This window comes from Pan paniscus, chromosome 17 (genome assembly GCF_029289425.2).
Source record: "Pan paniscus chromosome 17, NHGRI_mPanPan1-v2.0_pri, whole genome shotgun sequence".
Classification (NCBI taxonomy): Eukaryota; Metazoa; Chordata; class Mammalia; order Primates; family Hominidae; genus Pan; species Pan paniscus.
The window spans coordinates 54766605-54794168 of NC_073266.2; the positions used below are offsets into that span (position 1 = coordinate 54766605).

General features: G+C 52.8%; 1 protein-coding gene and 1 long non-coding RNA gene across 51 annotated transcripts in view; one reads left to right on the forward strand and one right to left on the reverse strand.

Moving 5' to 3' along the window:
* The window catches only part of LOC129394554 (uncharacterized), a 39599-nt gene extending 15970 nt beyond the window's left edge, over nucleotides 1–23629 (forward strand). Inside the window, exons 2-4 of the long non-coding RNA XR_008621838.1 lie at nucleotides 11913–12088; nucleotides 22742–22868; nucleotides 23431–23629. This is a non-coding gene — a long non-coding RNA (uncharacterized LOC129394554). The remainder of the gene's footprint in view (nucleotides 1–11912; nucleotides 12089–22741; nucleotides 22869–23430) is intronic.
* CELF4 (CUGBP Elav-like family member 4) overlaps nucleotides 1–27564 on the reverse strand; it is a 323167-nt gene that overhangs the window by 131684 nt on the left and 163919 nt on the right. The gene's annotated exons all lie outside the window — the stretch shown is intronic.

Consider the following 27564-nt stretch of genomic DNA (forward strand, 5'->3'; position numbering starts at 1 on the left):
CTAATTTGTAGAGTCAGGAGGTGAGGCTTTGAGCCCTGCACCCAGCGAGTTTGGGGTCTGTGCTGCCCTTTGCCAGTGCACAGGGTGGTCCTCACTGCCTGGTGCAGGGGCTCATGCAGCTCATCTCCACTCTGACATCCGGCTCCGAACTTCCACAGCTGGGGCTGGGATATCCATATTCCCTACCCTTCTGGAAGCCTCCTGAGGAGCCCACTCCTCTCTGATCCGTAACTTCACTGGCAACTGAGAGGCTCACTGCCTGTTGTGGGTGGCCAGGTCTGCATATTGACAATGACAATATGCAGACTGACAATGACATGCCAGTGTGCAGAAGCAGGGGCTCCCCTGGTCTGGCCACCATGTGTACAGAGGGTGAGCACTCCCAGGCACTCCGGAAGACGTGGGGGCATTGTTCTGAGTCAGTCTCTGATGGAAAAGCCTTAGGAAGACCATCGTGTCCCTTCTTGCCCGGTTCCTTCTCCCGTGGAAGGGAGGCACAGAGTGGATAAGCATTGTCCTTACCCAGCACTGAGTTCAAATCTCCCCTCTGCTTCTTACCGGCTTCCTACTCCCAGCCAGTGGCCCTGACTGTTTGAGCTGCAGCCCCATCCTCCAATCCTGTAAATGGTGGGAGGAGGTTATGAGGTCATGTAGTTCAGGGCCAATACTGGGACAGGGCCCAGGTGAGCAGGCACTCTTGCAGTTGGAGCATGGTGTGTGCATGAGTGTGTTTCTGTCTGTGTCGTGCGGTCTGCCTGTGGTGTGTCGGCCTGTCTGGCCTGTGATGTGTGTCCTCAGGTTGGGTGTGTGTATAGGGTGAGAATCACTTTTCCATTGGCTGCAGCTGGCCTAGGCAGGGGAAGCTGTGCCTAGGTTGGGGTGGGGGCATGAGAGCCCGTGGGTGCATGTGTGTGTGCTCATGCGTCCTCCAAAACCTCCTTGCCGCAGAGTATAAATATTTATACAGATACCTGCCATAAATCTGCCTGCCTGGCAAACAAATGAATTGCAAAGGTAACTTTGTGTGTTGGGAGGGGGGCATTTACAAAAGTTCTCAGTGATGGGGTTGAAGAACACCAAAGGAAGTCAGCGATGACGCCGGCTGGACAGCTCTCAGGGCCAGTACCAGGGCAGCAGCTAGGTCACCACAGGGCCTTCAGGGCTGGTTCCTTCAGCAAGGGGGCAGGGACACATCCTAGGGAGCCCCCCACTGGCATGGGATAAATGCCTGAACCACCCCACCAAAGTCAGCTTTTCCTGACCTCCGATGCTGATGCTGTCCAAAGAGCTTGGTCCCTATAGCTTATTTAACCCTCCCCACCCCTGTGAGATGGAAACTTAACATTCCCAGACTGCAGAGAGGGAAACTGAGGCCCAGAGAAGGAAGAGGCTTCCCTAGATGGCAGAGGCAGGATGTGAAACTGAGTCTGAGCTAGAGCCCTGGCTCCTACCAGTATCCTGTACCACTGACCACCTGGCCTCTGGGAGCTCGAGGCCTGAGTGTGTGGGATGCAGCCGGCCTACAGCCAACTCCTTTAGGGCTACAGCCAACTCCTTTAGGGCTACAGCCAACTCCTCTACTCTTCCACCCCCAAGCATCTACTTCTAATGACTGCCCTCTCCGTCCTCCCCGGTCCCAGACCCTGGCCTGGGGAGCCTTCCCCATTCCAGCCCCTCCCCATGGGCTGGAGGAGGCCTTTTTAATTGGGTCCACAAGAACTTTATTACTGGGTAACTAGTTCCTTTGCTTTTCCTGTAACAAATTATCCTAACGATGTGACCCGGGACCAGATGTTAATTGCAATGGAAAGTAATCAATTTCTTTTACTGAGCACAGGCTCCTGGGCAGGTTTGTCAGGAGCAGAGCCAGGCTTCTTAATGAGGAGGGCACTGGAAGTATCCATCCCAGGCTGCCTTCACCTTCTTTCTTCCTGACCAGCCCTCACCCTTTCTCAATAAGGGCAGTGCCTGGCCAGCCCTTTCCCAAATGGCAGCCTCCCACCTCTTCAGGCCATGTCCCTTTTGGGCCATCTACCTTTCAAGAGGCCAACTACCTTCCTCTGGCTTCCTATCCCCCAGGAGATCAAGCTTAGTCCTCCCTCCTGGCACATGAGGCTTCTGTAATCCGCTCCAAGCCCCTGCCTGGCTTGGTGTTCTTCTCTCCCTAGCCGGGACACTGCAGCCCAGCCAGGCCACTTCTCTGCCCCTGCAAACCCTGCATCCATTCCCACCTCTTGCTTTCTTCTGCAATTCTGCTCTCTCCTGGGTGTGCTCCCCTACTCTTCTGGTCCTAGCTCAGTCTTCCTCTGGCCTTCAAGGCTTCCGTGTCTGCAGTGCTGAGGGCTTGAGAACCCCAGGAAGGCCCCCCTCCATTTCTGTTCTGCCATAATCCATCATCCTCAGGAGTGTGGGGCTCTGGGTGAACGCAGGAATCTTGGGGTCTGGCCTCACCTTGGTGGAAAATAGGCAAGGCCCTGGGGCCCCCACAAAGCAGCCTGCAGTGCTTGCCAGGCTCACCTTTCAGGGTGCAAGGGAGGGTAGGTCCTGTTTTCCTCTGGCCTAGCAAGGGTTGGGATCATAAACTGGAGTTCAGTTCATGCTAGTGGATGAATTCTGCAATGTGCTCCGTTAGAGAAGCTCTGCTCAATTTGAAAGCAGAGCAGAGGAGAGCCCCTCCCTACCTCTGGGTACACCTGGGTTAATAATGAGTCTGCTTTCAGCAGGGGGCACAGCAGGGAGCATCCAGGGATGGGGGAGTGGGCACAGGGGAGGGTGGAGGGGAGAGGGGAAGGGGAGGTGGAGGAGGGAGGACAGAGGAACATAACTAAAGCAAGGAGGAGAAATAAAAAAGGAAGAGAAAAGGCAAGACAAAAGTGGAAAGAAATGGAGAAGGAGAGAGAGAAAAAGGAGATGTGAGGAGAAAAAAGGGAGAAGGGAGCGGCCAGGGAAACAAAGGCATCCTGAGATGCAGGAAGGCAGTGGTTGGGCTGGTGGAGCAGGGCTGGCAGGTGCAGGGGCTGTCCACTGCCTGGTAAGACTGCCTGAGGATGGCCTCCTGCTTCTGCAGGACCCTGAGGTCTACATGTCCCAAAAAACTGCCTCAGTGGAGTCCAACCCTGGCTGCATTTTAGAACCTCCTGGGAGCTTCAAGGAAAAACAAGAAAAAAGAAAAAGAAGGAAGAAAATCCCCCTTCCCAGACAAATCCAACCAGACCAGTCTGTGGGACCCAGGCATGGGATGCTTCTCACGAGCTCCCTGGGTGACTGTAATGCTCTGGCCCCAGATGCAGGGCAGGCTGGGCTAGTGCCAGCTGAGGGGTCGTTCCTGAGGCTTAGAAATGAGAGGGAAGCTGGGAACACGGTGATGAGAGAACATGGAGAACATGAAATGAATGCGCACAGATCTGGCTTCTGACCAGGAGCTTGCGACTGGGCTTTCAGGAAGACGGGTGTGTTCCTGGGGACATGTCTTGAGTTACTCAAGTCGAACTCTGCCTTTGGGGTTGGGGTCAGAGGCAGGACCCTTCTCTAGAGTGTGCTTGGTTCCCCTTGGACCCTGCTGGGAAGGATGCATTCGTTCTGGGGCAGGGCTGATGCCACTGGAGGAAAGTGGGTTTCTGGGATATGGAAGGGCAAGGGCGGAAAGGGAAGATAGGCAGTGCTCTCAGAAGGAGATGGGGGACTAAGGGGAACAGGAGAGCCACAGAGGAGGCAACAGGAGAGAACCTCTAAGGCAGTGGAAAGCAGAGGTCCTGAGTCCAGCGGGGACCTTCTCCTCCTCCCTGCGCCCCTACGTCAGAGCTGGCTGGGCTTCCAGGAGCCTCGTGCTGGGTAGGGGAAGATAGTCACACCCCTGGTCCTCACTGTAAGACACGAAAGAGAGCAGCTCCCACTCACCTTGCCCACAGGTTGACCCTCTCCCCAGTTCTTTCCCCATGGTGGACCCCCTCCTCTGGAGAGCAGCACTCCCTGGACAGAGGCTACGAGAGGACTGCTCGCCCCACGCCCACCCCAGGAGCGGAAGGTGCTTTCTCTGCCACCCCTTGCTTGTTGCTTGGGTCGCAGGAGGTGGGGTATGGCCCGACAGTGGCTCCGCAGGGCTGGGCCACCCCCACAGAAGGGAGGCCAGGGAGCCTAGGGAGGGGGCAGGCACAGAGAGGGCCATAGGGGTGGCCAAGGACAAATTCCCCCAACTTTACAATTTCCCTGTGAGTCTACAATTCTATTAAATAGGATAATGGATTTTAAAATGCCCCGAAAAGCAGAGAGTGCTGTAAGATGGGCAGCATTATTGTTATTAACAACCGCATCCTTCTTAGAGCGTCGAGAGGAAATAAATCAGACAACACTAGCAACGGGCAAGTCCCGTGGAAGCATTCATTGCCATGAAATAAACACATATATATTAGAAACCCCAAATTAAAGGGAAAGAGCACTTGGGGGTAAGCCATGCTTTTATTTTTTAGGGTCTTATTAAAACCCACAAATGCTGGGAAAGCAGGTCTGAGCTGATTGGCTCATGTGCAACCAGAGTGGGGCTTGCCCAGGCTCACAGAGGAAGGAGTAGCTGTGGGGGTGCACTGCCCCACGAGTCAAAAGCAGGCCCTGGGGACAGCATGGATGGGGCAGCATGGGAGGGGGCAGGAAGGCCGGGCTGGGCTCCAGCCAGCCAGCATCCCTGAGCATCTAATTTCATGGTATCAACCAGCCTTTTGTTCTCTGCAAGGCTGATACATCCCCTTCACCAGAAGGTCTCCCAGGAGCTCCCACCCTCCCTGGTCTTCCTGTCTGTGTCTGACCATGCTGCTGGCTCTTCCTCACCTGGGGGCTTGTGCTGCTTGTCCTGCTTAGGCTAGGAGATGAGCCTCCCTGCAGACCTTAGCAAGGTGTCTGGGGCCTCATCCAGTTGTTCACCTGCCTCCCCCGGGGCCTGGCCTAGGCAGGCACCTAGTGGGTGCTGTGAAACACTTAGTTGAATGGAGGATTGGATGAGAGCAGGGATAAACGGTGAACTCCCTAAGGCAGAGGCTGTCTTCACTCTGTTTTTCCCCTTTGGCCCTGGCGTGGGGATGCTATTGAGGTGCTAGTGTGGAAGCTCAGGTGGGCTGCCATCCTAAAAGGGATTGGGAGTATTATTTTTTTCTGTCTTACCTCATTAAGCTTAGCTTCCAATTACGTGTTAATGATGCTGGCTGCCTTTTGTAGGCTGGAGTTTACTGCAGTGTCTTTAAATTTAATCATCTTCATAATGGCCAGCTCTGGCATCACAAATAAGAGGCCATGAGCAAAAAAAAAAAAAAAAAAAAAAAAAGGTACTATCCTTTGCTCCTGTATATGCCAGCAAGATTTGGGGTCCCATGGAAGCCAGAGAAATCCTTTGATATCTCCCTAGCCTAGAGAAATTCTAAGAAATTCTGAGAACTGTCTTTTGGGACCTCAAACTGGGCTCCCTCTGCTTCCTTGCTCACAAATGCACCAAGAGGAATAAAGGTCAGACTCAGGGCAGGACTTACTGCTTGTGCTGAAACATGAGCAGAGCTGGAGAGGTTCTCCTGAGAGTGCTTGAGAGATCTGGTGACACACTCCTGCTCTCCCTCCAGCTCCCCATTTTGTGTGCATGGAACATGGTGTTGGAGAGAGGCAGAGGGGTGGATTAAACATCTGATATTCAGGGAACCTCAGTGAGGGAGGCCAAGATGCTTTCCTGCTTCGGGGTCCCTCACCCTTAGACCCACCCTTCCACTCAGAGGGTGGATGGGTTTCAGGGACTCATGTGTTCAGGACCAGACCTTCTGTCCATGTTCTTCACTGAACCAGAGCCAGGCCCTTTCAGCTTGTGGCTGGTGCCTCCACTCTCCTGTCCAGTTGTCCTGTATTTGATTTGAAACCAAGGTTGAATTACTGGTGCCAGGCTGGCACTCCCAATGCTGTTGTGATTTCTCAGATGCAGAGAGAAGTTCACCTGCTCTCACCTCCCTCTTGGACCAGCTGCCATCCCTCCCACTTCTTGACAAGCACCACTCCCCCAACTCCCCACTTTATCTGTCACTGTCCCTCTGGGGAAACTTCCCCAGTGCTTATGTGGTACTGAGTCTTCTCTCCTATGCCTCAGGTTGAAGGTCTATGTTCAAGCTCTCTCTCCCAACTACTCCTCCCAAACCCATTCTCATGTCTTTGCCCAATTGCCCACTCACGTCCTTCTCTGTACTCTGGCCTCTGGTATTCCTGCCACCCATCTACAAGTAAACCATCGGTCATTCTTCCACCTAGCATCCATTATTAATCCAGCATCCATCCACCATTCATCATCCATCCATTCTCCATCCATCTATCCATTCTTCCATCCATTTATTTATCCATCTATCCATCCATCCATTCATCCACCATTCATCCATCTATTCATTTCTTCATCCATTTATCCATCCATCCATCTATCCATCCATCCCCTGATTTAGTCATCCATCCATCCATCCATCGTCTAGTCTTCTATCCATTCCTCTATCCATTTATCCATCCAGTCATCAATCCATCCATCCATTCAACATCTCTCCTTCTATCCATTTCTCCATGAATCCATCCATCCATCCATCCATCATCTATCCTTCTATCCATTCCTCCATCCATTTATCCATCCATCCATCTATCAATCAATCCACTATCCATCATTCATCCATCCATCCACCTATTCCTCCATTCATCCATGAATTCCTCTATCCATGCATCCATCATCTACCCACCATATATCCTTATGTATCCATTCATCAACCATCCACCATCCATCCATCTATCGATTACTCTATCATCCATCATCTACCATCCATCCATCCATTCCTCTATGCATACATCCATCATCCCTCCGTCTAACATCAGCCATCCACCATCATCCATTCATCCATCCATCCATCCATCCATCCATCCATCCATCCATCCACCTACCATTCATCCACTCAACAATAAGTATCAAGGGCATGCTTGATGCCAGGCCGTACACTAGTACTAGAATAAGGTCTAGTCGTAGACTGCAGGAGGCCAGGTAGGAGTAAAGAATGTAAGCAATCTATTAGGCAATTATGTCACAAAATCAGAGAAGGCTTCCTGTAGGAGGTACTCTCTAAGTTGGGCTCTAAAGGGCAATGGAGGAGGCCCTCATGTTCTGTTTCTGCTTGACTTAGGCCCCCTGGCTCTGAGTTCTGAACTCCCAGAATGCTGATGCTTGTATCACATTATATGGGGGCTCTGGAAGGCAGGAAGCTCCTTGAGGTGGGAGCCTTGCAGGCACCCTAGGGTAGGGACTGAACACTCCTTCACGTGAACATTCCTTTAGAATGGGAGATAGAGGAGGCAAAACCCCCATTTGAATGGGGTCTCTCTGATGGCAGGGATGGTTTTCTCTATTTGTCCTCATCTTTCCCACTACCCAGGCCAGGACTCGGATGCTGGAGTTTTTAGACTGTGATTGAAGGATGTCTTTAGCTGCTTTGCTGATTAAGGAGACCTCCATGCCTCACTGCTGCCCTCTGGGTCAAGGCTCAGATTCCTGTCGGCCCGAGCTCTCCCTCCGGCTTGGCCCACTACCTGCATCTATGAGAATTCCTAGCAAGTTCCTGTGCGGTCCCAGTCTCACCCTGAGTGCTTTACCACTGGCAAGTCTTACTGAATATTTACTGATGGGCCCAGTGGAGCCAAGCAGGGAAGAAGACACAACCCAGGGATTGTAAAGGGGGCCTTCATGTGCTCTAGGCCTGGGAGGAGGAGCCTTGGACTGGGAAGGTGGCCTGAAAGTTGTAACTAGAGTTAAAGGCTCACTCTTTATGTTAAACCTGGTGGTCCTTAAATTGACCTGGTAGGGAAGTTAAAGCAAAAGTAAAAACAGCAAACATTTACTTAGAGCTTATCATGTGCTGGCACTGACTGTTCTAAGTGCTTGACTTCTGTTGACAGAAGTCCACTTCACTATGAGGCAGGGAATGTTACCATCCCATTTTACAGATGGAAAAGCTGAGGCACAGAGAGGATAGGCAGCTAGCCCAGGCCCACAGAGCTGGCATCAGCAGTCAGCATGTGCAGTTTGGCTCTTGAGCATGTTCTAACCACTCTCCTTCTCTGCCTCTCTTAGCAGGAGCTCTTTCAGAGAATGGGAAACACAGGTCCAGAGAGGTTCAGACCTGCCCTCCTGACACACACACAGCAGGTCCATAACCAAACCAGGCTCTGTCTTAGGTACGATGATCCCAGACTAGGGGCTCCTCCCTCTTCACCATGTATCCTGGGCACTGGAGAATGCAGACCTGCTGGCCCACTGCTTCCAGAGCCCCTGTTTACCCCTTTCACCAGGCAAAGGTGGTGAATTCACACATGGGTGCATGTGTACACACATGCCTGAGTCATGCCTTTTCTATCCAGAACAAAACTAGCAAGCAGGCTGCCTTTTTCTCTAGAACACAAATGAACACAGAACTGAGAAGTAGGTCATGAAGGCCCTTAGGGTTTATTAATCCCTTCATTGATTCAACAAACGTAAAATATTTACAGTCCGTGTATTAAAACTCTTGTGCACTTTGCTCATAGAAAGCCCACTCTAGGGCTATTAACTGCCAGTTTACAAACAATGTTGACAAGCTGCTCACCTGCCCCTCTCCACAGAAATGTAAGCGCCCTGACCCTGACCCTGGATAGAGTGTGGCCCACTCCTACTCCTGGGTGGCCTGGTCATTCCAGTTCCCATCGTTAGAGCTGATTTGCCAGCTCTAACAATTTTATTATATACATAACAATATTATGTATGTAATAGTACATACATGTATGTATGTATGTATGTATTATTTTTTGTAGAGATAGGATCTCACTATGTTGTCCAGGCTAGTCTTCAACTCCTGGGCTCAAGCCATCCTCTGGCCTTGCAAAGTGCTGGAATTACTTATAGGCATAAGCCACTGCACCCAGCCACTGATTTAATCATACAGGCCAGGAGGCGCTGAGAAAGGCTGAGGCCTGGCAGACCAGGCAGAGCAGCGGCCACTGGGGGAAGCAGGAGGCTCAGGAAGGTAGCAGGGAGATGTGGGTGGTGCTGCAGCAGGAAATGGCCCTGTCCCTGTCCTGGGCATCCTGACAGCGCCACCCTGCATGGAGACAAACTGGGGGCAGGAGGAAAACTTGGTTTTATACTGAATAAGGAAACCGAGAGCTTGGGGTGCATTTTAGAACGATGTTTCCTTCAAGCAGTTAAAATGAAAGTTTAAAAGTTTTGATGCTTGAAGGAGGCAATCCTCAGCCAGCTGAAAACTCTATTATACATAATACTTAATTTCCAGATGGTTCATGTATAATACAGAAGTCTGTAATATGCAGCCCCAGGAATTTTTCCTCCCATGCCAAATGCCATGTGGCATCTGTAAACCACTCCTTTCTTTTCCAAGCACGTCCACATCTCGTTTGATTCCCATGATAGTCTTGTGAGGCAGGGAAGTCGGGTATTAACCCTATTTTACAGAAGAGGAAATAGAGACCCAAAGGGGTGCTGTGTCTTGTACAAGTTACAACTGGGACCAGCCACAGGGCCAGGGCTCTGGTGGGCTAGTCCAGGTACCCTGCCAACTCCTGAGCTCCTCTCCTTGCTGGCTAGGAAGGTGGCAGACCCTCAGCGATTGGAAAAGCAGGAATTCTCCCTAAATCCACCATGTCTGCCCTGTGGGTTGTGGCGGTGAGGGGGTGGGGGGGGGCAGTGCGTGGAGGCTGGTTCTTCCGCCTCCTTCCAGACACCCTGCTGCACTCACGGCTCCTCCACTGCTCCCCACGGTGCTGAGCTTGTCCTGCCTCCTGCATGGCTAATTGGGAGACTGGGCAGAGATGCTCAATGCGGGGGTGACAGAGAGATAGATACATTGATTGATTGATTGACGAGAGGAAGTCGTACAGGTTGGCTAGTGGGAGGGGGACAAATTTGGCTTCCCCAGGCTTGTTATCTCATTTATGGGGCTGGGGGAGGGGAGACGCTCTGTCCTTCCTGAGCTGCTAAATGCTGTCACAAAAACATTTATTAATATGCAAATTCTAAGTGGCAATCTGGACCCAGCCGGGTTGTGCTAATTTGCACATTAATATCTGTCTTCAGGCCGGCCTCCGCTCTAGGGAGGGAGGCAGAGGGACTGGGGATGAGGACAGGGGAGGGAGGACACATAGGTGGGGCAGGGTGTAGAGGGGCTCTGTTGGGGGCCTGTGGCTTGTCCAGACAGGGGCGGGCAGGGACTGAAGCCAGCCTGCAGCGGAGGAACTGGAAAGCACCGAGACTCAGCAGGTTCAGAATGTAATGTAGACACAGGCCTGGGACACTGGCCTGGAGGTCCCCTGGGCCATGTTGGGAGCCTTGCCAGGAAAGGGACTCTGCAGAAGCCTTAGCCTATGGAGGGTGGTGGTGTCAGGAAGCAGAGCAAAGTGAAGGTGGTAGGAGAAATAAATGGGGAACATCACGGGTCACTTCAGCTGGCCAGAGTGGCTACTGTCATCCCGCTTGCCATCATGAGCTCCTTTACTCATCAGCAGAATGGGTAAGGAGCCCCTCCTGCTTTATCTGCTCCTTCTTGGACCAGGACCCATTCTTCACACAGGTCACCCAGTGAGGTGGCCAGTCCTGCCTGTCCCAGAGCCACCTGCCCTCCTCAGTGGACTCATATCCCTCATTAAACTTACTAATGAGTACGGAACCATACGTCTCTGATTTGCTGGGTCAGTCCTCATTCCAAGCCTTTTCTCCCTTTGTCCTCATAAATACACACTTATATTTGTCAGGCTGTGTGTCTGATTTTTTTGTTAAGGAAATGTGATCACTAGGCTGGGCGTGGTGGCTCACGCCTGTAATCCCAGCACTTTGGGAGGCTGAGGCGGGTGGATCACTTGAGGTCAGGAGTTCGAGACCAGCCTGGCCAACATGGTGAAACCCTATCTCTACCAAAAATATAAAAAATTAGCCGGGCGTGGTGGCGTGTGCCTGTAATCCCAGCTACTCCGGAGGCTGAAGCAGGAGAATCGCGAATCGCTTGAACTCGGGAGGCGGAGGTTGCAGTGAGTGGAGATCAAACTGCTGCACTATAGCCTGGGCAACAGTGCAAGACTCCATCTCAAAAAGAAAAAAAAAAAAAAAGAAAAGAAAGAAAATGTGATCACCTCTAACTAGATTAATGCCGTGGTGGTGGCAATGATAGGCATGTCAAGGGAAGTAGGGGTTGCTACTGGCTGTAGTTTCTCCCCATCTTAGCTTGTCCATGCCCCCTGGTTAATCAATTAGTCAGTAGTCAATTAGGCCAGTAGTTAACTGAGCCAATGTCTCCCCTCCCCTCCACCTCCCCCAGCCCACAACACCCTCTTGCCTACTGGCTTTATTCTAACCTGATTCATTCTGCAAACCCTGCCTTGGGCATGGAGCCAGCCCTCCCTGACATCCTGTCCAGAATGCTTTTTCTATGATATTGTGCCACACACCTACAGTTTTGTTTCTCTAGTGGTTTCAAGTGCGAATCCTGTTTTCCCATCTACATGGGAGCTCTCTGCTCCACAGTACCTGGCAGAGACCCCACATGTGGACTATTTTCAATATGTATTTATTGATTTTCCAAAGTACTTTCATCAGTTAACATATTTTACCTTCATGTAAGTCTGTGAAATGACAAGGCTGTTATTTTCAGATACTACACTCATAGTGCTCAAGTGTGACATTTATTGAAACTTCAAAAGTTTAGATTTAAGAATTAATTTAATCCAAATAAACTAAACTTGCAATTCTAAATATGGCCACCAGGTGGTGGTATCTACCTTGGTATATTCTTTTTGCTTTGGGCATATTACCTGGAGATGATGAATGAATGTATTGATTTTTCTCACTCTTCTGCCATCTTAATTTGCCTACTCTTATATTCCAGGCACATACCCCGCTGTCCCCCTAAAGAATGTCTGCTCTGCGGACCTGCAGATGTACAAAGAGGATGACAATTATTACGTGATGTGTTGAAATAAACAGTGTTCTGGAAGCTTAGAGAAAGGAATAATTAACTCAATGAAGAGGAAGCCTTTACAGAGGTGGCAACATCAGAATGAGGTAAGTAAGGAGGAAATAAGGCAAGAGTGGTGGCTTACAGTGGTAGGAGGCTGAGCGAGGATACCTTGCGGTCATGGGGAGAGACGGGAAGGCAGTGCTGTGTGGAGAGGCCAGCTTGAGGGAGAACCAGCTTGAGGGAGAACCAGCTGATGGGAATGAGGAGAGTGAGGCGGAGAGCCGTACTGATTCAAAGACTGTCTAGATGATGGTGCCATTAACTGAGAGTGAGAACACACGCTTCCCCACTAATTATCCTTAGAAAAAGTCAAAATAGAACTTTTGATTGAATTAAATTAACTTGAACATGGTGCCATTAAACGAGATTGGAAAGTCTTATAAAACAAGCCTATAAAGAAAAAACACCTAGGTACAATTCAGTCCCTTTCTCAATAATCTTTAACTGTTATGGTCCTAAATAGTCTCTCTTTTCCTAAATAGTTTCCTCTCTAGGGTTTCAAAGAAGAAGCCCTTGACTGCATGTTCACCTCTTCACTTTGTTCTCATACCTCAGGGTATGTACAGAGTGGGGCTCTGTGAATTCTCTTAGCATTAAAAAGGTGTTATTGTCTTCTGTAGGACAAGTTTGTACTCTCTCTCAGTGACCTGAAGAAGAAGCCACTGGCAGGCAGAAATGATGGACTGTGCCTCTCACTGGTCCTGGGGCTCTCTTGGCGATAGAGAGACGGCACGCACGGGGCTGAGCCTGCTGCGCTGTGGAGGCGGCTCCCCAGCCCCGGCTGGCCTCAGTGGAGGATGTGGGGCTTTTGCTTTGATCCTTGCCCATGGTACAGATTCTAGCAGTAAGAAGAGACAGATGGCCCCCAAGTTCCCCTGGTTCCTTGTCCTGGGCATTACTTTGTGCTGCCCCTTCCTCCCTGCCTTCTCCCGGCAACCAGGGCCATCCCGAGTGGGGGGCTGGGCCAACTGAACCCCATGGTGAAGCTGAACCCATGCCTCTGGGCCAGGCCTTGCTCCCTCCCCAAACCAGCAGAGCGGCAAGGGGCCCTCACAACCTGCCCTGGGACCCTGGCTGGCTTCTGCCTTGGTGGGATGAGGCCTGGATACCCAGAACCACACGCAGCCAACTGCTTCCTTGACCTCCAGAGCCCCTCTTCTCACGGGAGGCTCTTGTTCAATCCCGGAGATTCAGGATCCAGGGCCCACCTCGTGCTGGGCCCAGCTGAGTCTGGCTTGCCAGTCTCCACCCCGAGAGGACTGAATTCAGTTGCTTCTTCCAACTCCTTTGGACAAACCCAGAGTCTCGATGTAAAGTTGAGGACTCTGGTCTGGGGCTTTTTCTGGCCTCAGGAGGCTGGTGGAAGAGTCCAGGGCTGGCTGAAGCTGCAGGTGTTTCCTTGTACCCTAGCAGCCCTTCTGCGGGTGGGACTTTGTTTTGCAGCATCCTGAGCAGATCTTCATGTCCTGCTTTCCAGTCTGACCCTTTGCTCCTTCCAGCTGTAATCCCAGTAGATCTTGGTGCTGGCCCACAGCATCCCCAATCCTGGCGAAGGAGCCAAGGGCAGGGAGCCCCCTGCACTCTCTCATCAGAACAGAGCAAAGTAGGGCCTCATCTCACCTGGCCTGGGGCTGGGGGAAGCCAGCTTTCTCCCTAGTATTCATCCAGACCCTCCTCCTTCCCACCAGCTGATGAGGTTCTGTGGCCCTCTGTGGCCTTTATTGTCATTGTCCCTGCTTTAACCCCACACTCGGTGGAAGGCAGGAGTGGGGGAGGGGGGAGGGTACTGTACAGCGCAGTGTGATTTGGGTAAGTCCTTTGGGGCAGGTTTCATTGAGGGGAGAGAGGAGGGATCACCTGAGGTGTGAGAGGGGCTTCTCTAAAGGGAAAAAGAAAGGTGAGACTGAGGGTTCAATGCCAAGCTCAGCACATCTGTCAGGCTTGGTCCTAATGGTGCCAGAAGTCATGCACCATTGCGTGAAGAGATGGGGTAGGGAATACTGTCCCTTCTCCCCAAACAGGCCACCTGCGGCCTCTGACTGCACTCTGACGCTTCCTCCTTTCCCAGCTCCTCCTCTGTCTCCCTCTGCCCTTTGCTTCTCCTCTTCCCTCCCTTCCCTCCTCCTTCTCCTCCTTTCCCCCCTCCTTCTCTCTCCTTCTTCTCTGTCTTCCTCCTCCAGTCTCTCCCATCCTCCTCCTCTTCCTCCTCTCCCACCCCAAGGCCAGTGGTGCCCTGGCCCTGGTTAAACCTGGTGTCATGCCCTCTCTAGCTTTCCTGTTGCATTTCTCGGTTACTAATGAGCTCAAGACAGCAGCAAACACCCTTCTAGGTCTGCTGCTGTCATTCGTTAGCATAATGGGCCATACGAGAAGTGGTTATTGCAATAAGTGCGGTGGGGAGGGAGAAGCCAAAAAGTCCAACTTACATGGGAGTAGGGGGCCTCCCAGAGCCTCCACAGAACATGCTGAGGATGCCTCCCGAGCATGCCCTTCCAGTCTAAGCCCCCACACCCTCTGCTTCTGCCTGGAGCACCTCAGCCCTTGTCACCCTGGACCCTCTTGTCCAGGAGACCTTTTGCAGTGCCCTGAAGGGTGACCTGGGCCATGTCATCCATCGGTTAGTTACCAGGGACTTCCTGGGTGCTCCTGTGCACCTCCTGATGGCTCTTCCTGAGGCTTCCAGTGAAGGCTCTCGGAGGCACCACCCAGCACCTCATGAACAGACTGGGGTCCTGCCCTGGTGAAACAGGGTGGGAGTTAGCCCCCACCCCAAGTTCCTGATGGTTGGCTTAAAGTGAGAAGAAACACAGAAGAAATGAGGGGTCACTATGGTTGAGAGTTGGAGATGCACCTGAAACATGGAGCAGGCACCAGAGGCTGCTCTCAGGCTGTCGCTGTCTTGCTCAGATGTGACGAGATGGGGACCAGGTGGGGCACGGTGAGACATTCAAATTACTGATACCAATCTCCTTCAAGCAGCCCAGCCCTTCCCTGGGCCTCCCTAGATCAGATCAGAGTCCACACCCACAGGGCAGCCAGTCGGGCTGCCAAGCACTGCAGGCCACCGGAATGTAGGGCTCCTAAAATTTATGGCTAGACTTTATGACAATGGAAATATTTTTTTAATTGAGCCTTGCACCACCATTACACTGCTAATTTAATTATTCCCTATATTTCATCCATCACCATCTGATCTTCAGGAAGCAAATAGCTTGTCTTCTTGACAAGAAAGCACCAAATTGATTAAAATGTGTGTGGGAGGGGTGCTGGGCTGTGGTCTGCTCACCATGGCTGGACCTCTGGGTATGCTTGGGGGAGGTGGGAAGCATAGAAAGCAGGACAGATGTCCACTCCCTCGTGCACCCACACACACCCCTGAGGATGGTCACCGCATCCTGCCCTCCCTGCAGCCTCACTGTCACACTGAGCGTCACACGTACAGGAGTGTGAGCATGCACACAGTCAGAAATTTATAGACACAGCCTCCAGTATACCGCAAAATGCTGCCCCCACCCACACTGAATCTGGCACATAAAGCCATGCACAGCGAATCCACCCTGGTCACAAACACACACAGGCACAGAGTCACGCACGACTGTCTCACTCAGGGACACTGTCAGGAAGCAGTCTGGATTCCTCACGCTCACTCACGCTGCACAGATCCTTCAGGGATGGGCCCATGGAACATTCTGGGGCTCCAGGCTTGCTTCTGTGCAGGGTTTGGGGCCTCAGCCTGTTCTGTCTCACCCAGGAGAGAAGGCACAGCAGCTCTCTGCCAGCCAGCCCTGTTGGGATGGCCCCTCTGCCCCTGCTAGCTCCAGGATGGCTTCTAGGACACCTTGTCCACGCCCCCTCCCCACATGCTGTAGGTGGCATATGTCCATGAGCGTGCGCCACATGGGAGCCTGCAGCGTGGGTTATGGAGGCGCCTGAAGGAGTGTGGCTGCGTGTCGTGTCAGTTTCTCCACTTGATTCTTCCTCTCGGTTCCAGGACGCCCCCGACAGCTCCCAGAGCCCTGGGGATGAGAGAACTGGGAGCCACGTGTGGCAGCCCCCAGCCTGTCACTTCGGCCATCTCTTGGCCATGCCCTGGCTGGGATTTCCTAGTAGTTTTGTGCATGTAGGTCTCCTCACTCTGGCTGGAGGGTAGCTCTTTCAGGGCAGTTACTGGATTTTCTCCTCTTTTTCCCTCTGCTGGGCATGCAGGGCTGGCTAAGGCATGGCCTGTTGACTGCGGCAATCCTACTGTCCAGGTGACGGTGAGAGCACCTGTCATGTGCTAGGGTGGAGGGGGCTTGGCAACAGTGCTGGTGAGCAGAATTAAGCTGGGGGCAGGGGGCTGGGCAGAAATCTCTGGGGAGTAATCAGTAAATACTTACTGACTGGCTGACTGAGTGAATGGGTGGATGATTAAAGCAGCAGCCAGAACAAGAGCCAAGCATGGGTGGCACCTGAAGGTGGACTACCTGCTGAAGAGCTGGGTGGACGGGAAGGCTGGTGGTGGTGATGGGGGCGGGGGGGGGCAGTGCTGCTGGCCGGCACAGCAGTGGCAGCACTGCCATTAGTCATCGTGAAAGCTCCAGGTGCCCGGTGCAGGCCCAGCAGACCCCTGACCCAGCCTGATCAATCCTAATGGAATGGAGCAGAGGGGCAGCCGCTGCAGGGAGCGGGCCACCCGTCCTCCCTCCTGTCCCCGTCCTTGTAACTTTGTCAGCTGTCACAGCAGCCCTGAATGTGGAGGCTGCCTGCCTCAGTCATGTCTGGTCTCGTTTGGCCGGCCTGAGGTGCCACCAGACAGGAGATGTAGGGAGGAGAGGACAAGGATGGACCCCCTGGGGTGGGGTCCCTAAATCACAACCTGCAGGTGGCAAGCATAAGAAGCAGGCAGGGAGAGAAGCCTCTTGGTGAAAGGCCCCTGCCTTTAGTTCATATTTGTCTCCTGTGGTGGCAGAGGGTCAGGGACCCCAAACCTTTTCTTAACCATCTAGGACACATGGACACATGCGCTGGCAAAGCTGCCCCTCTCTAAGGAGCAGCACCCTTGCCTGTGCCTGCAGGAATGGACCCTGGCATCCCTTGCCTAAGCAGCTGTCTGCTCTCTGAAGCTCTGCAGCAGTGACAGCCTGCTCTGCTGGGTCTGAATGCAGGCTGGGCCCTCCTGGCTCAAGGTAGCACTTGCCAAGGTCCCATGTGGTCGAACAGTCTTTGTGCTGGAGTGGTCCTGTCTTCCGGGCTGGGCACCCTCCACCCCATGTCTCTGTCATTGCCATGATCTGTTCATGTGTCTATCTCCCCCATCAGACCATGCCTTCCCTTGGTTGTCTTGATGTCCTGACCCATGGCATGGCGACCAGGTCAGGGTCCATGCTCAATAAATGCTGGCTGGTCCACGTAGTGAATTCTCGCCTGAATCCCCTCAGGGCCTTGCATAGAGCTTGTTTCCTGATTGTCAGAGAGGATGCCACCAAGGGCAGATGGCAGGACACTGAGGGTCTGGGGGGAGATTCAGGACACAAGAGAGGCACAGCTAGGATAAGGCTCCGAGCAGCTCAGAGGCTGCAGTGAGTGTGCTCTGCGCAGACAGGAGCAGGCAGTCAGCACCAGGCGTTTTCAGCTGCGGAGTTTCGCCTGTCTTACCCCACCCTGAAAGCCTGGATCCAAGGCACAATTAGTCCCAGGGTGGCTTTTAGTGTGCAAGGCTGAGAACCAGAGGGGTAAACCATGCTGCCTGCAACTGGGTCACCAGAACCAAATTCAGGGAGACCCCGGGGGCTGAGAGCCTCTGCTCCCCTCCACTTCTGTGACGATGACTCAGCTTCACACACCCATATCTGCTCATCACTGTGGTGGGGGAAGTGGGAGAAAGAAAGGTTTTCCCCCAAGAACAAGCTAGTTCTGGGGAAGAGCTGTGAGCTGGTGATCTGGGGCTAGGACAGGCTCCGTCACGGAGAGAAGACCTAGTTGCACCCCAGGGTACCTCCATGAAAGCCACCCACAGCCATCCCCATTTTTAGCTTGCGTTGCTCTGTGCTTGCACTGGGCCATCTGTTTTGCATAAGGGGCAACCCCCGAAAGCACTGTTGAACCCTCCATGTTTAGGTGCACAGCTTGTGAAAGAAGATGTGGTGAAGCCTCTTGCTTAGTGCTCCTCACACTGGATCTGACCGCTGACCACTCGGATGAACTAGAAACCCAGAGCTGAGAGGAGTGGGGAAGAGGCAGCGCTCACTGCAAGGCCATGCTCTGCCTTCCCTCCAACAACAGGCTGTTTCCTTCACCTCCAAAGTTCCTTTGTGCCCACAAGCAAAGTAGAGATGCTACCTAGTGCAGTATGGCAGCACTCCCTAGCAGGCCATTTAATTCCTGGTCCCCAAAGCACTGGACCCAAATGCTTAAAAAAGCATTCTGCAATTCACAAACTCAGATGGATTTTGTTTGTTGTAGAAAGAAACTAGCCTGTTGTGCTACTGAGCATGCTTCAGTGGTCCCTCAGGTCTCAGCTCAAAGTCACCTCAGTAGGGGCTTCCCTGACACCACATCTCAAACAGCCCCTTCCCTTTCCCCCGTCATCTGCTTCATCCTCTTTAAAGCTCTTATCAGCGCCTACATTGATATTGTTTATTGGTAGATTATCTCCCTTCTCCCATGTCATTCCATTCCAAGGGGGCAGATTTTATTTTTGTCTGTTCCCTGTGGTGCCCCATGCCCAGCATGGGGCCTGACACCAGCATATGCCTAGGCATAGTGTGTTGCACAGACACAGGGACTGCGGTGTGTTAGAGAGACACAGGGACTGTGGTGTGTTAGAGAGACACAGGGACTGCGGTGTGTTAGAGAGACACAGGGACTGCGGTGTGTTAGAGAGACACAGGGACTGCGGTGTGTTAGAGAGACACAGGGACTGCGGTGTGTTGGACACACACATGGATTGCAGGGACAGGGTACAGGCTTGAGGAGATGGCTTGGTTCCTCTCAGGGATACCCTGATGCCCTCCTGCTACCTCCTGGTCAAGGGGTGCCCAGCTTGGCCTGGCACCCAGTGGGGAAGACCCACCCCAGACACAGACCTCCTGATGGGATGTACCTGGCACTTGCTCAAAGCTACTCAGAGCCATGGAAACAGGGCATGGGGTAAATTTACACAAAGGGGTCATTCATTCGTTGTTCTCCAGGGCACTGGCTGGGGCCCAACTTTCACCCTCAGGAGGGGCTGCTCAGGAACTTGTGGACGGGGTGGCTCAGGTTTTCAAGAAGCAGCCCTTTGGACACTTGGGCCCAGGTCTGGGTGGGCAAAGCTGGGTTTGGGCTGCCTGGAGTCCTGCAGGGAACTCATTGCTCACAGAGGGAGGGCTCTGCCAGCAGCCTGCAGCCCCACATCCCCGGAGGGGACCAAGTCCCACAGAGGCATGTGGTGGGGAGAGGAGGTGTGGGCTACACTGGGTGGGGCTGGCTTTTGGAGTTGGGACTTGGTGCTCCAGCCCCGGTACCTGAGTCTCTCTTGGTGACAGGTGCCCATCTAGGCAGATTCCCATCCCCAATCTGAGCAATCTCTGAAGGTGTGGAGCACACTTGACAGCGACAAATGCTACACTCAAATGAAATTAAGTGATATTCCTTTACGCGGCTTTTTTTTTTTTTTTTTAATTTTAAGCCACACCAACAATTCCAACTGCAAAGGCCAAGAGAAAAAAAAAAGGCAAAAACACCCCACCTCCTCTGAGCGGAGCGCCAGAGGTCGGCTCTGGGATTTGCATGACAAAAGCACTCTACAAACAACAACAAATTGCCAGCTTGTCGGGGGCCGCAGGGCGCGCGCGACAACTGGCGCGTTCCTCTGGGCGGCGCTGGGCTCCGAGACCAGCGGGAGGGGCCCGCGGCAGATGCTCGGGGACCGGCCCGACGGGGGCGGGGCAGCGGGGTTCCGGCCTCCATAGCAACCGAGCTGTGACCATGGCCAGAGAGATGGCTCGGCAGCCGCCACCTCCCACTCTGGACAGGCGCGAGGGGCGGGGCGGAGGGCGCGGGCCACGCAGAGCAGGGAGAGGGACGCGGGGCGGGAGGCAGGAAGCTGGGGGACGGAATTGGGCGGCTTCTCCCCTCCTGCTCGCGTGCAGCCGCCGTGACCTTAGACCTGGCCGGCGTCCACGGGCATACCATGCGGGGACCAGGCAGGCCGTGAGCTGCCCTCGGTCCAGCAGCCGGGCCTCCTTCTGGCCGCGCGTGCTTCCTGGCTGGGCTGGGAGGTGGAGCGTGTGATGAGGCAGCGGCCGGCTCCCCCGAAGTGAGGCCCAGGCAGATGGCTGGCCAGAGCTAAATTGATTCCTAATGATTTGTGTCTCTCCCCTGCCCGGCAACGGGTAACTTTTCATTAGAGACACAGATGTCTTCATAAGGCGATGCCAGGGCCCTCCCACGACAGCCCCAGCACCCCTCCACTCCACTGCAGACATGGGGGGTGTCACACGGGTGAGAAGGTGGGAGGACTGAAGGTCCAGAAGGAGGCCTGCCACACCCAGCAGTCTGCTGTCTCCAGGATGCAAGTGTCAGCCACCCACTCCCCCCAGACCAGGGCAGCTCCTGACCTGCTCTTGCAGTGGCCACTGGGGCCACCTCCTAGGCCCTAGGCTGTGTGGGTGCTCCAGCATCACTCCCTCCCCGGCAGGCCTGTCTGGTGGCCATCACTCCACAGCCTTCCTGCCATGCCCAAGACCCGCCCCCCCCACCCGGCCTCCACTCACTGTCCCCAGAGTAAGTCTGCCACCCACCCCTGCAGATCCAAGTCTCACCTGTCCACTGCCAACCTTCAAATTCTGTCCAAGGCCCATGGCCATGGGTTTCCCATATCTTCCTGGGCTTCGACCACTATTTCTGTCTACATATCCCCTCACCATGTCACCTCGTCTATGCCATGTTCACTGTCTCCCTGGCAGAGCCTTAGTGGACAGGGAGGCAGAGGCTCACTTTCTCCTGCAGTCCTGTTGCACTTCTCCTGTGGCACTTACAACCCACGGTCCTGGTGAGAATGCTTTTTTTGTGTGCTTCCCCCACCATTTCCTCCTGCACTACTTCATTTGGTGGGTGATGACTGCTCCCACGGTGGGCTGGGCTGTGTGTTAAAGGCCAGACACGTTCCCTCCTCTCCCTTCCAGGCTCTTGCAAGCTGCAGTCTGAGCTGACCCCTCTGTATCCTCCCCGTTCCTGCGCCGCACACTTCATGCATAGAAGGTGCTCACTGGAGATTTAGGGGAAGAGAACCACAGTATCTTGGTGTCCACTATAGCAGTTTGTCATTTTGAGATCAGTAGTTCTCTCTGGGATCCTCTTGTAAAACACTAAGCCCCTAAGGGGTCAGGTGAGTGAGGGGTGAATGCTAGGGTCCCCATCTCACAGAGACAATCTGTCATCTTGTTTCTTGCCTGGGGGCACGACTCTGTCAAGTGGTAGAGGCGCTGAAGTCCAATCCAATTGACCTCTTGGTTGTTGGGGGCCAGCCCGGCTTGCCAGGTGCTGAGAACTCCAAATAGCACACACAATTACCAGACCCAGTCCTGAGGCCCCGACATGGCAGCCAGAGGAGAAAAGAGGCTGGCTTCGGGGCACTCAGCTCCCCATGGTGTGAACTCCCCAGCCTGGGATCCAAGGCCCTCCCAGCCCCATCCAGCTAGCCTGATCCATCTAACTCCCGTGCTCCAAGCCACACCTGCTCTCTTCTTGCTCGGCTCCCTTCATGGACCCTGGCAATTTTGTCTCACTCACTCCTCCTTGGCATCTTTGGTCTTCATAGGTCCCCCCTTCTGATACTCTCCCCATTCTTGCCTGTCTAGGTAAATCCAACCCATGGTCCCCGACCAGATTAAGGATTCTGTCTAGTCTGTGGGTTCTTTCTCTCTGTCCATAAGTACAAGACTGCAAGAAGACTCTGACTTCTCACATTTCTCTCAGGACTCAGCAAAGATGCATTTGGATGTGCTAGTGGATGTGAGGTTGCAAGTACCTCTGCCTGCCTTGCCAACAGCCACACGCCACTGTGGCTCCTGGCCTCAGTGCTCTTGTGCAGCCTGTGACCACACAGCACATGCTACAGAGCTTGAACAATGTGTTGCTGCAAGATGGGAGATCCAAATTCTTGTCCTAGCTGTGCTGCCCTTTTTCCATCTGTAAATTTTTGGCTATTGAAAACATGTCTCAAGATGGTAGATGGGAATAGGTTTTCAGAAGGATTAAAAACAGACAAACAGAAACAAATAAAAGACCAGGGTGAGTGAGTCAGGGATAAAGGCTGATAAGGTGAGCCGCTGTGAGAGCAAGGTGTTTCCATTGCTCACAGCTGTGTCCTCTGCACTAAGCTTGGTACATAGTAGGTGCTCAGTAAGCCCTGGTTGAGTGAATGCAGCTGCACTGTCTTGCCAGTGTCCTTATAAGAGACAGCATGGATGAGGCGGGTGACTGGAGAAAACTAGGATCACTCTGAGTCTATGATTGGGGTCAGTCTGGGATAGGAGATTTGGATTCTTTCCCCCACACCTTGTAGGGTGTGAACCCATGACCTCAGTCTCAGTGACTGCACAGCCAAGCCACCACGTGTGTTCCTCCCAGACAGCCCTCCTAGAGGAAGCCAAGAACCTATCCTTTGTACCTCCCCAGCATGTTTGAGGCAAACTCACCCTGCTCATATCTTTTGTTTTTCTTAATTAAAGGAGCAAGAGCCAGGATTCCGTCTCTGAGGGTGCAGGCTTGTGTCTGGATGTCTTCATTTTGGCCAAGCTATTGGTGTGCCTGCCTGTGTGGCAGCTGGACACTGGGCCTCCAGAGCCCAGGGGGGAGGTGAGCGGATGGCGGCTCAGCCCATGTCACTGCCTTTGTCACCCCCAGCTCCCCACAAACCCTCATGCCTCCCAGACATTATAAGGACTGCTGCTGTCCTCTCTGCAGACACAAAGCAGCTGTTCAGTGCTTGGTTCTGCCTCTCGACTCTCTGAACTCCTTGTGGTGCTTGCACAACCAGCCCCTCACCCTCCATTTAAAGAGCCTGGGTGCTTTCATGCACAGGGCATCTTGGCAGACACCTCATTTATTCAGGGAGATTTGCCAGGCCCTGTGGTAGGCCTGGGGCTTGGGGCCAGGCTAGACAAAGCCATGATCCCTGCCCCCCAGGAGTTTCCATTCTAAACTGCAGCTGGGCTGGGCAAGGGCAGGACCATCTGGGTTGCCCTGGGTACCCAGGACCATCTGGGTAGCTCCAGGCTTTGGTTTTCTCATCTGCAGATTGAAGGGATTGGTTGGGATCCCTAAACTGCATGGAGGAGTCCTGGGGAGTCCATGGGTGGGGAGGGATGGAGGCTGGGCAGGCTGGGCTCTGAGCTACTCCTGGCCACTTCCTCTACAGCTGCACAAGTCATGCTGCCCAGAAACCAGGCCCAGGGTGGGCAAACCATGCGTGACGGATGACCAGCTCCTGGCTTATGGCACACTGTATATTTGTAAGTAGCACTGGCTGTACATGAAGCTTGTGAGGTGGGTATGTTGGCTTTTTATCAGAGAAGTCCAGTCTCAGCTGGGGTAGAGTGGAGCTGGGGCTCGAACCCAAATCTCTGAATCTGAGCTCTGTACCTCCCAGGAATTCCATCCCCAGACCCTGGGTGGAGTGGGCGGGGGCAAGGGGGTGCGGATCCTTGGATGTGCTTTGTTCCAACACAAGGTCATCTCTGCTCTTTCCAGCAGGGGCTCCTCTCACCCTCTATCCTGACGATAGGTCTGCCTCCTCCCTCTGGTCTCTCCCCACTCAGGCCTGGGTCAGTGGCAACAGCTGTGGCAGTGGGGCTGTAAAGGGGCCCTGAGCCCATCTGGAATGTGAAGGGCAGGTCCTTCAGGGAGGACAGGTGTGTCAAGTGAGCTGCCGGCCCTTGCTGTTGGGAGGGAGTGAAGGAGGCAGAAGAGATTTTACAGCCTGTGACCCCTTCCCCCATTCCCTTTCAATAATAGTCCAGGCCAAATTACTTCCTCCTCTAAAGTTCTGGAGTTTGGAGTCAGAAGGGAGAGGGGGCTGGAAAAGTGGGCAAAAGAGGGCCAGGATGACAGTGAAAGTCCTGTCCTGGGAGGGTAGGTTTCGGGAGCAGAACTGTTCTATTGTGGACAATGACCTTTAGAGAGAAGGAATCTCCCTTCGTGGACTGTGCCTCACAGACATAGCTGCTCCATGATGTGGTTCTGGCAGGTGAGGGACCTTGAGGAGCAGACATCCTGCTGATCTTGAGGAAGATCCTAGCCTCGGGGCAGTGGGAGGAGGCTTCCTGCTGTGGCCCAGGAGTGAGGCCACTGGCCCGTCAAAGGGGCCTTCTGCTGAGACATAAGGCTGCAGCCCATCCCTCCATCTCACCCTCCTCCCTGGCCCACAGAGGTCCTCCCAAGGAGGCCTGTTGGTGAAAGGGCCAGGGACACGTACCAGCCACTGACACTGCTTGAGGCCTCTGGTCTTTGTTTCTCTCCAAGGCATGGGGGTTCCGGAGAGTGGTGGAGCTTAGCAGGCAGGGCACTGTGTTGCGATCACTCGAGATCGCACCATGGACCCAGCCACCTTGGACAAATCCCTTCTCCTGCCAAGTCCTAGGTTCTTCAACTGTAAGATGGAGGTGGCTACATCCCCTCGAGTGGCTGAGAGGATTTACAGAGATCCCGGGGGTGCATATAGATTTCAAACTGCCCATGCTTCACACGTGACTGCTTTGTCCTGCCAATTGTCTTCCCACCTGTGGGTGAGGCCTGCCCACTGCTTCTCAGTCTAGGAAACCCCTTTCAGGTCAGCATTTCTATTGTAGTAGGCACTGTGCCAAATGATAGGGCACCCAAGGTGAATAACGCACAGGAGATGCTCACAGTCGTTTTTTGTTCAGAAATACTTGTTGATCACTGCTGTGGTTTGAATGTTTGTCCCCTTCAAAACTCATACTGGAAATTTAATTGCCATTGTGATGATATTAAGGGATGGGACATTTAAGAGGTGATTAGGTCATGAGGGGTCTGTCATGGTGAATGGATTGATGCCGTTATCATTAGAATGTTCCTGTGAGAGTGGGTTCTTGATAAAAAGAATGAGTTTGCCCCCCTTTTTTCTCTCTGCCTCATGCACTTGTGTCCCCTTCTGTTTTTCCTCCTTGGGTGCAGTAAGAAAGCCCTCAACAGATGCTGGCTCCATGCCCTTGGACTTCTCAGCCTCCCCACTGTAAGCCAAATAAGGCTCTATTATTTATAAATTACCCACTCTCAGGTATTCTGTTATAGCAGCAAAAAATGGACTACGACAATCACCAACACAATGCCTGGTATCCTGTGGGGGCTTTTACTAACAGGCTGAACAACAGTTGCTCTAGAAGGGTCCAAATAACAGAAACACAAAGTGCCTGAGATACACCCACCAGTTGTCCACTAACCAGGGTTGGTTTGTAACAGCTGCACACCTATAGTACAGGACCTTGCCTAGACTTGGAGGCAGGCAGGCAAAAATGGTTGGTTCACGTGGCAGGTGAGCCTACTGTGGTCCTGATTCAGTAAGACGCTTGCCCATCTAACTAGCTATGTGACCTTGGGCAAATCAATTCAGTTATTTTGGCTCCAATTTCCCTAAGCACATCCTTTCCAGGGTCTGCTCTGGCTCAATCATTCCTTGATGTTTCGCTTCTCACCCATGCAGATGAGCCTCACTGATTTAGGTCCACTGGGAGAATAGATGCTGAGGGAAAGGCAAATCCCGGAGGCAAACTGATGAGATTGTTGGTTTTATGTATTACCTTGGCTAGGCTGTAGCATGCATCTTATTTAATCAAACACAAATCTAGGTGTACAGTCTACATCTACCAGTATTTGCCTTGAAGTAAAAGGAGGGTATACGGGTGGGCCTCATCCAATCAGTTGAAAGGCCTTAAAAGCAAAACTGAGGTTTCTTTGAGGAAGAAGAAATTCTGCCTCAAGACTGCAGCTTCAACTCATGCCTGAGAGTTTCTAGCTTGCTGCTCTGCCCTATAGATTTCAGACTTGCCAGTGCCCCCACAATCACATGTGCCAATTCCTTCTAATAAACCTTTATATATGTGTGTATATATGTATATGTGTGTGTATGTATATATATGTATGCATGTACACACATATACATACACATGTGCACACACACACGTGTATATAGCTTCTATTTCTCTGGAGAAGCCTTACACTCAAGAATATCTCCAAAGAAATGTGTCTGTTGCATTCATGTTCTTTCAGCAAATACTACTTAGAAACAGATCAGAGGGCCAATTCCAGTAAACAGAGAAGAATCATTGGTAGTTAGGTCCATCCGTTGGTCTTCAAACCATATATTTGGAGCACTTAAAATACATTCTCTTCTTCTTCATTGAACCAACTGCCCAGTCCAGCTTCCCACACCAGGCTTTGTGTTCTCAACCCAGCCTGCCCACGGTATTCACAAAGGCAAGCTGGATTCTGTCATCCCAGACCCAGAATGAATGCCGTTCATGGGAATCTCTAGTTTTTGAGAAATTTGACTGGTGTCTATTTTACTGTTATGAGCAGATGATGTTCTTTGTTTATGAGAGAAATTAGGCCAAATCCGAGTTTTCCACAGATGGAGACGCCTGAATTATTGATTAGAGGCTCATGAATTGGGTTCTGGCAAATGACAGGGCTGAGGGCGGCTGATTTGTGTGTCACTATGGGAACAGCTTGATCCCAGCGGGGCCTGGGCCCTTCTGATGCGGTGTTGGGCCTGGCAGGGGCCCTGGGGGCTGGCTCTGAGAATAGAGTAGGTGTGGGGGTAGGTGTGGGGGTCCTTCCTTGGCTGCTTCTGCTGGGCTCCACTGGTTCCCAGAGAGCTGTGAGGCAGGGCCTAGATGGGGGCCTGGACTGGCAGCTGGGATGAATGCTCAGGCTCCAGTGACTCCTCTGCTGGACCCCCAGATGGTTGTAGGTAGGTCTTCTTCACTCAGAAAAGAAAGCGACGGACATGGAGATGTTCATTGCAACTTCCCTTCTCCCACCAGGTCATCCTCTCCTTTAAAATTGAACTGCAAGGCCAGCTGATGAAACCTTTCATGTGGTTGGCTGTGTCTGGCAGCTCAGCAAGCACCTACTGTGTGGAGGCCCTGTCCTGGGCTCCTGATGAGCAACACTGCTTCATGGAAGAGGCAGTGAGCTCTGCATTTGTGGGGCAAGGACTCAGGAAAGTGCCTTTCAGAGTGTGATCCGGCCATCTTACAGACCAATACTAACTGAAGGTCACTGAGCACAGGTCAAGGGCTGTCCATGCATTAAATCATTTGGTCCTCAGAACAGCCTTATGAGCCAGTTCTCTTGAGAGTGCAACCAAGACACAGAAACATCCAGGAGCTTGCCTAAGACTTCCCAGCCTGTGAGCCACAGAGCCCAGCTCAGGCAATGTTCTACCCCTCCATGACATGGATCTGAGACTTCCCTGACACCAGCCATGAGCCAGAAATCCTTCAGCCTTTAGCTAATAGTTGAATGGGGAGAT